We start from the raw sequence: 7,493 nt of genomic DNA on the forward strand, positions 1-7,493 counted from the left end.
AATGGTATAATCTAGATGGTAGGTATACAGGTGAGTATATAAAATTCTTTTGAATTAGCTGTACTTTTGAAATTTTTCTTAGTAAAATTTGGAAAAAAATGTTCATGTTAACTATTGTAATTATATTTAGACAGAATCTGCCCACTCCTATAATCTCTGTCTCAAAAGTTTGCCGACCCCTGATCTAAAGGATGAAAGTAACATAGATTCAACCCATTAGAGGTATTCCTACATGCTTCTTACCCTGTAGCATAAGTTTGTCAAATGAGTTTGCCCACTGAACAAGAAACCAGTTTCATGAAATGGTTTTTCATTAGTGGGGCTTTTCTGAAGTAGAGGAAGCAAATGTTAATGGTTCAAGAGGCCATCCTAAATTTGGGGTAAAGATGTTTTTATCCTGTCCGCCACTTCCCTCACATTTATTCAGCGTTTCCAGTATTTATTAGGCCTCCTAACTATCAAACTCCCCTCTCTACTGATCTTTTGTATCCATAAAATAGCCAAGGTACTCTAAGGGTTGCATTGCTCACTCTGTAGCTAGGTAGGTGATGCTTTAGCTGCCACATCTTTGTGGTGGCTTTTGAGTAGAGGACCAATTCCAATAATTTATGGCATTAACTCAAACATTTTAACTAGCTTCAGGGAATAATTCACTACAGATCTTAAACTTGACAGACCTGAAAAATACCTATAAATCCATAGTAACGATTAAGAATTCTTAATCTCCTTAATGAGATAAAGAGTACAAAAGCAAACAACATGCGTGCTACCTTAGGACACTAAGAATAGTTAAAATTTTTGTAATATTTTACAGTGTATACATCATTTTCACATGTATTACTTCATTTGATCATTTCAGTAACTGAAGTAGGTATTGTTATTCGTGTTTTAAGATAAAATTTAAAAAAACTGACTTGAGGTTAACTCCAAATCACAACTCCAAGTGACACACTCCACGCCACATCCATAAGAGCTATTGCTGAGAATTAAACGTAGATCTGCGGGTTCAGCGATTCCTGGTGGGAAGAATGTCCTCTAAGGAGGGCATGACAAGCCTGTGGAAATGAAGCTACCAAGAGAAGCAAGGAAATCAGAGGTCCCCTTCAGAGAGAAAGATGCCTCTGTGACCATCAAGGGTCTCTCTTATTTCCTCCTCTCCATTCATTTGCCTGGATTATACCTACTACTGTATTTCATTTGCGATGAGAGCCTCTCACAGAAGCCTCTTCTGACTACCCAAGATTAAGAAAGGTGCCCTCCCAGGAAGACCCAAGTTTTAACATAATTATAACATTCATCATTCTGTGTTATTATCATTGCCTGTCTGATTGCCACTCTTAAGGGTCCTAAAGATAGATATTTTTATCTTATCCATTGATGTGCCATCACCAGCTAACAGACTGGTTTTATTAGGCAGACAACAAATATTTGTTAAAAGGAAGAAAAACATTGTAAGTACCACTGTAGGAGTTGAAACAGAAAGAAAATACTGGCTTTTGACCCTGTGCCAACAAAAAGGGCAATGAATAATAGACTGTGCCAGAGAGATAGGGAAACAGAACCTGCCAGTAGCAAAAGACCTCTTACTTGACATTTATACATTAAATGTTGATGTTCCTAATTGTCTTCTGAATGCTCAATTCGGACTCTGAAAATAGCGTTTTTAGTGATTACATTACCTTGCTGCTGGCCGGCAAGTACTTCGGTTCAATTAGTTGAATTGTGCAATTAGTAGAATATTGCCTGTTGTAATTATTCACCCAGAACTTCTTCTGAAATGTTTAACTCTTGCGTCTATCTTATGCTCTGACCACCACTTTCTTTCTTTCCAACTCCCTTATTTCTGTCTCTTGGTCCCCTTTTTCTTCCAATCTACAACTTACCTTTCATCCTCAACCCTTTCCCTATCCATCAATAGCTTAAACCATGAACATCCTCTCAGCCTCTTCTGTCGTTATTCTTCTGTCTTAACTGCATAATGAAATTTTGCTCCTACTAACAAGCTTCTCAGTTCCTACATCAGGCTGTCAAGAGTTGCTAGAGAAAAATCACAAAATTGTTCACAGTTGCCTCTACACATCCTGGTCTCCAACCTCAGCTGGACCTTCTGTACCACCCAGCAGCTCTCCTCTTTCTTAATCAGCTTCCTCTCCCCAAGCAGCTTTTGCACCCACTGCCACTTTCCCCAAGCTCCTCAAGTTTCCTGCCCTCACAGCAAAGACAATTCCTCCTTTTATACTGAGAACATAGGACCATCTTAAGTTTCCAGCACCTTCCCTTCTCCTACAATGTATCTGCATCTGTTTCCATTTCTTAGTGAAATCGATTTTTGTCCATCCAAAGTTATTCCTGCCACCTGTACTCTGAATTTGTGACCTGCCACCTTCTCTGGCCCTTTATTTCCTCAGATCCCCCTATTTCCCTGATGTGTTCCTTTGCCTTGTTGTCTTTAGCTAGCTAACAAACGCACCTTTCTCCCTTAAAAAATAAACAAAACAAAAAAACTGTAATAGCAATAAAACATCTTTATTTGCCTTGCAAACTTCCCATATCTGTCCCACTTATTTCACAGTCAAGCTTAGAGCTGTCTATAATTCCTAATACTGACAATTGCTTGCACCCAAATGACTCACAAATCTATATTATTCCAATAATATTATTGGAATGCCTATTTATTAATTTATAGTGAGAAATATAACTCAAACAGAATAGACTGTTTGCATCAGTGTGATCCACTTATTCTGGAGATAAAGTATAGTGTATTATTTTAGCTTCTGGACTCTGGACTTAACAGAACTGGGTTGCTCACTACTTATATAATTTTCACCTCTCTAAATCTCAGTGTTTTTATCTATACAATGGGGTAAGCAATAGTACCTATATCATAGGATTGTTTTGAAGATTAGATGAGATAATTAAATGAGATAACCCATGTAAAGTGTTTACTTGAAACATAGTAAGTGCTAAATATTAGCTATTATTATTGTTTTTGTTCCTCTCAGAATGCAAATTTAGACAGATAGTCAAATTATAACCAGAAGACCACTTGGTGAAGGGGACTTGGTTCCCAGAGGCAGTTGTTCATTCAGGCAGGACACACCCGCCAAAGTGACTAGAGTGAGCAAGCTCGGGGAAATGTGCACTTTTATAGATTCATTAGAATCCTATTTTTATTTGATATCTTTACAACATTTGACACTCTTGGGTTCTCCCTTTTTAACCATCTATTCCCCACTGGCTTCCCTCAGTTTTAGTCCTATGTAATCAAGAGTAAACAGATTCCTCTTTTTCAACCCAGTCATTGAATTTGGTGCTTCTCCTTCATTTTCTGCCTCTCTATACTTTTCCTACCGGTAAGTAATCTCATTTCTTTCCATGGCTTCAGTTATCAAATTCTAACTCTAGGCAACATTCCTCTGAACTCCAGCTCTATAACTTAATTGTCCACTGAACAATTCCACTTGGATGCTCCGGATGCCAAAATGGAATTAGTAAGAGTTCCCTCTTCAGTGAGAGTCTGCTCCCATCTGGTGTTCCCAATTCTTAGAAATTCAGGCACCAAAGCTAGCATCCTTATCTCTGGCCTCTCATTAAGCCTCACACACATCTGTCAACTTCTTCCTAACCGTCTCTAACTTGGCCCTTCTCTCCAACTCCACTACCACTTTAGTAGCCATCATAATTTCTCTCCAGAATTTCTGCTAAGGCCACCAAACAGGTCTTCCTGCTTCTAGTCTCATACAGTCCACACCTACTAATCTCACATCCCTGCATATCCTCAGCACTTAGAACAGTATCAGGCACAGAGTAGGCATGCAATAAATACTTACCGAATAAATGAAAAAGTGAATTCCTACTGTCTTGGAGTTTACAGTTCAGCTAAGAGATCAACATTAAACAAGTAAGTATACTATTGTAGATATTGGGGAGATCGCAAGCAGCATTCCTCGCTATCTCAGACTCAAAGATGTATTGGAGCCCTAACCAGATGGGAGTCAAGTGTTGACTGGTTGGGGTTGCATTTCATAACATACCCAAGAGAGTAGGAGAGGAAGGTAATTTACACAAATGAGACCCAAGAGAACAAACACATCCGCTAATTCTCTCTCTTAATGACGCCCCACTAATTTATATTGATAAGTAAATTGCCATGATGATTTGGGTGGAGAAGGGTGAACTGAAAGATCTGGGAAAGAGTTGGGAGTGATGGAATAAGATGGAACAAAGTTTATTTATATGTGTTTGGTCTTGAAAACTTTTTATTTACAGATAATTATAGATTCACATGCAGTTGTAAGAAATAATACAAAGACATCTCCTTTACCCTTCACTCAGTTTTCCCCAATGGTAACATCTTGCATAACTATAATAACATCACATCCAGAATATAGACAATATACAATCCACCTACCTTAGTTTAACGTGCATGCATGTGTGTGCATGTGTGCATGCGCATGTGTCCACACACACATTTTTAGTTCTATGCAATTTTATAGATTCTTGTGACCACCACCATAGTCAGAATAGTTCCATCACAAAAATTCCTCCTAGTACCTACTCTACCACGCCTACTTCCCTCCAAACTCCACCCCCTTCTTAATTTCTAGCAACTGCTAATCTATTCTCCATCTTAATAAGTTTGTCATTTCAAGGTTGTATAAATGGAATCACACAATTACCTTTTGAGATGGGCTTTTTTTTTTCACTCAGCATAATTCCCTTGAAAGCCATCAAAGTTGTGTCTATCAGTAGTTGTTCTTTTTACTTGCTGAGTATTATTCTATGGTATGAACATACCACAGTGAAACCATTCATTTATTAAAGAACATCTGGATTGTTTCTAGTTTGGGGCTATGATGAATGAAGCTGCTATAAAAATGTGAGTATAGCTTTTTGCATATATATACATTTTTATTCCTCTGTATAAATCTTAGTTTGGGCTACTTTAACAAAAATACCACCAGGTGGCTTAAACTACCAATTTACGTCTGGAGGCTGTGAAGTCCAAGATCAGGGCACCAGCCTGGTCAGGTTCTGGTGAGGATCCTCTTCTTGGTTTGCAAATGGCCATCTTCTTGCTGTGTCCTCACATAGCACAAAGAGAGAGGGCGCTGGGCTCTTCTTCTTATAAAGTCACGAATCCTATTATGGTGGCTTCATCCTCATGACCTTATCTAACCTAATTACCTCCCAAAGACCCCACCTCCAAATACCATCATATTGGGGATTAAGACTTCCACATATGAATTTGGAGGGGACACATACATTCAGTCTATAGCGTTCTGCTCCTGGCCCATGAAAATTTATGTCATTATGACATGCAAAATACATTCATTCCACCCCAACAGCCCCAAAAGTCTTAACTCATTCCAGAATCAACTCTAAATTCTGAAGTCCAAAGCCTCATCTAAATATCATCTAAATCAGATATGGATGAGAGTCAAAGTACAATTCATATTGACGCAAAATTCCTATCTAGTTGTGAGCCTGTGAAACCACTTAAGTTACATGCTTCTAAAACACAGTGGTGGGACAGGCACAGAATGGACATTCCTATTCCAAAAGGAAGGAATACGGAAGAAGGAAGGGGTCACAGATTCCAAGCAAATCCAAAATCTAGTAGGGCAAATCCATGATGTCTTTTTTTTTTTTAAGATTTTTATTGGGTAGTTGGGGGAAGGGGAACAGACAAGTTGCTGTCGTTTTGTTCTTCAGTCTAGTTGTGGAGGACATTGCTTCACTGGCCCAAGTTGGCACCATCATTGTGCTCTTTCCGGGCGAGGCAGATGGGTTGCTGGCTTCTGGACGGCTGCTCATGCTGGCTGCTGGCTACACACGGTAGCCCATGGCAACCCACCTGCTGTCACTGGCGACTCATGGCAGCCCAGGTCCAGGTTGAGCTGTTGTTCAGCATCTTAGCTGTAGAGGGCAGTGTCACTGGCCCTCATATGTGGGATCCGAACCGGGGCCCTCTGGCCTCCCAAGCCAGTTCTTAACCAACACACCACTCCGCGGCCCCCATGATATCTTAAGATTTGAGAAAGCATCCTTTGCTCGGTGATCCACCCTCCAGGCCCACTGCAGTGGTAAAGGATGTCGCTTCACATCTAGGTGAGGTTCTCTGTGGGGGCTATACCCCAGGGCTCTGCTGGGCAGGAGATCACCCCCAGAACTCTGGGTGGCGTTGGCCCCACAGTTTTGGTTCAAGTTTATCTGGCCTGTTAAAATTGAGATGGTGCCCCTGATGATCTCTGAATCACTTTTGGGAGCCATTCTTCCCTTTTCCTGAAGAATAGCGCAAATTCACAAATAGCTTTATCATCCTGTCCTGTAGAATCAAAAAGTTGATAGCCTTCCTTCATTCTGTCCCATCTCTGTCCCCTTCAGTTCAACTGACAATGTTCCTGCTGGGGTGCCTGATTAGGTCCACAGTCATACCCATATTAATCTCCTTATCAAATGGTTGATCAGTTTTTGGTATTCTCTCCTAAACATGCTTTTTCAGTCTTTTCAATAGGGACAGGCTGATTTGGAAAATCAGATTTGGAAAATTCTCTACACTCTAGTTACTTTTTGCTTTACAATTCCTTCTTCAGTTAATTTCTCTCTTCTCACATTTTACTGGAAGCAGTCAGGAGGAATGAAGCTGGTCCTTCAATACTTTGCTTAAAATTTTCCTCAGCTAAATATCCAATTTCATTGCTTACAAGATCCACCTTCCACAAATCACTAGAACATGAACACAGTTCAGCCAAGATCTTTGCCAATTTATAACGAGTTTTGCCTTTTCTCATTGTCCAACAACATGTGCCTCATTTCTGTCTGAAACCTCATCAGAAATGCCATTACTATATGTCTACCAACATCCTAAACATGATTATTTGTTTTTTCTAAGAAGACAGAAGCTTTCTCTGCAGCTCTCCTATTTCTTTTCTGAGCCTTTATAAGATTTTCCTTTAACAGTTCCTTCATGGCTTTGTTGGCTTTTTCTAGCATTCACCCCCAAAAATCACCAGTCTCTACCCAATAACCAGTTCCAAAGCCACTTCCAAGTTTTTTAGGTATTTGTTGTAATAGTAGCACCCCACCTCTCAGCACCAATTTCTGTTGTATTCAGGGCTCTCCAGAGAAACACAGCTGATAAGATATACATGATTTATTATAAGAAATTGGCTCACATGATTATGGAGGCCGAGAAGTCTCATGATTTACTGTCGGCAAGTTGGAGACCCAAGAAAGCTAGAGGTGTAGCTCCAGTCCAAGTCTAAAGGCCTGAGAACCAGAGCAACAATGATAGAAGTCCGAGACCAAGACCAGAAGACGACTTGTATCCCAACTCAAGCAATCATGCAGGGAGATGGAATTCTCCCTTCGTCTTCCTTTTTGTTTTCTTCAGGCCCTCAATGGATAGGATGATGCTCACCCACACTAGGGAAATCCATCTGCTTTACTCGGTCTACAGATTCAAATGCCAATCTCTTCCAGAGATACCC

Source organism: Hipposideros armiger, unplaced genomic scaffold (assembly GCF_001890085.2).
Source record: "Hipposideros armiger isolate ML-2016 unplaced genomic scaffold, ASM189008v1 scaffold_351, whole genome shotgun sequence".
NCBI classification, from domain to species: domain Eukaryota; kingdom Metazoa; phylum Chordata; class Mammalia; order Chiroptera; family Hipposideridae; genus Hipposideros; species Hipposideros armiger.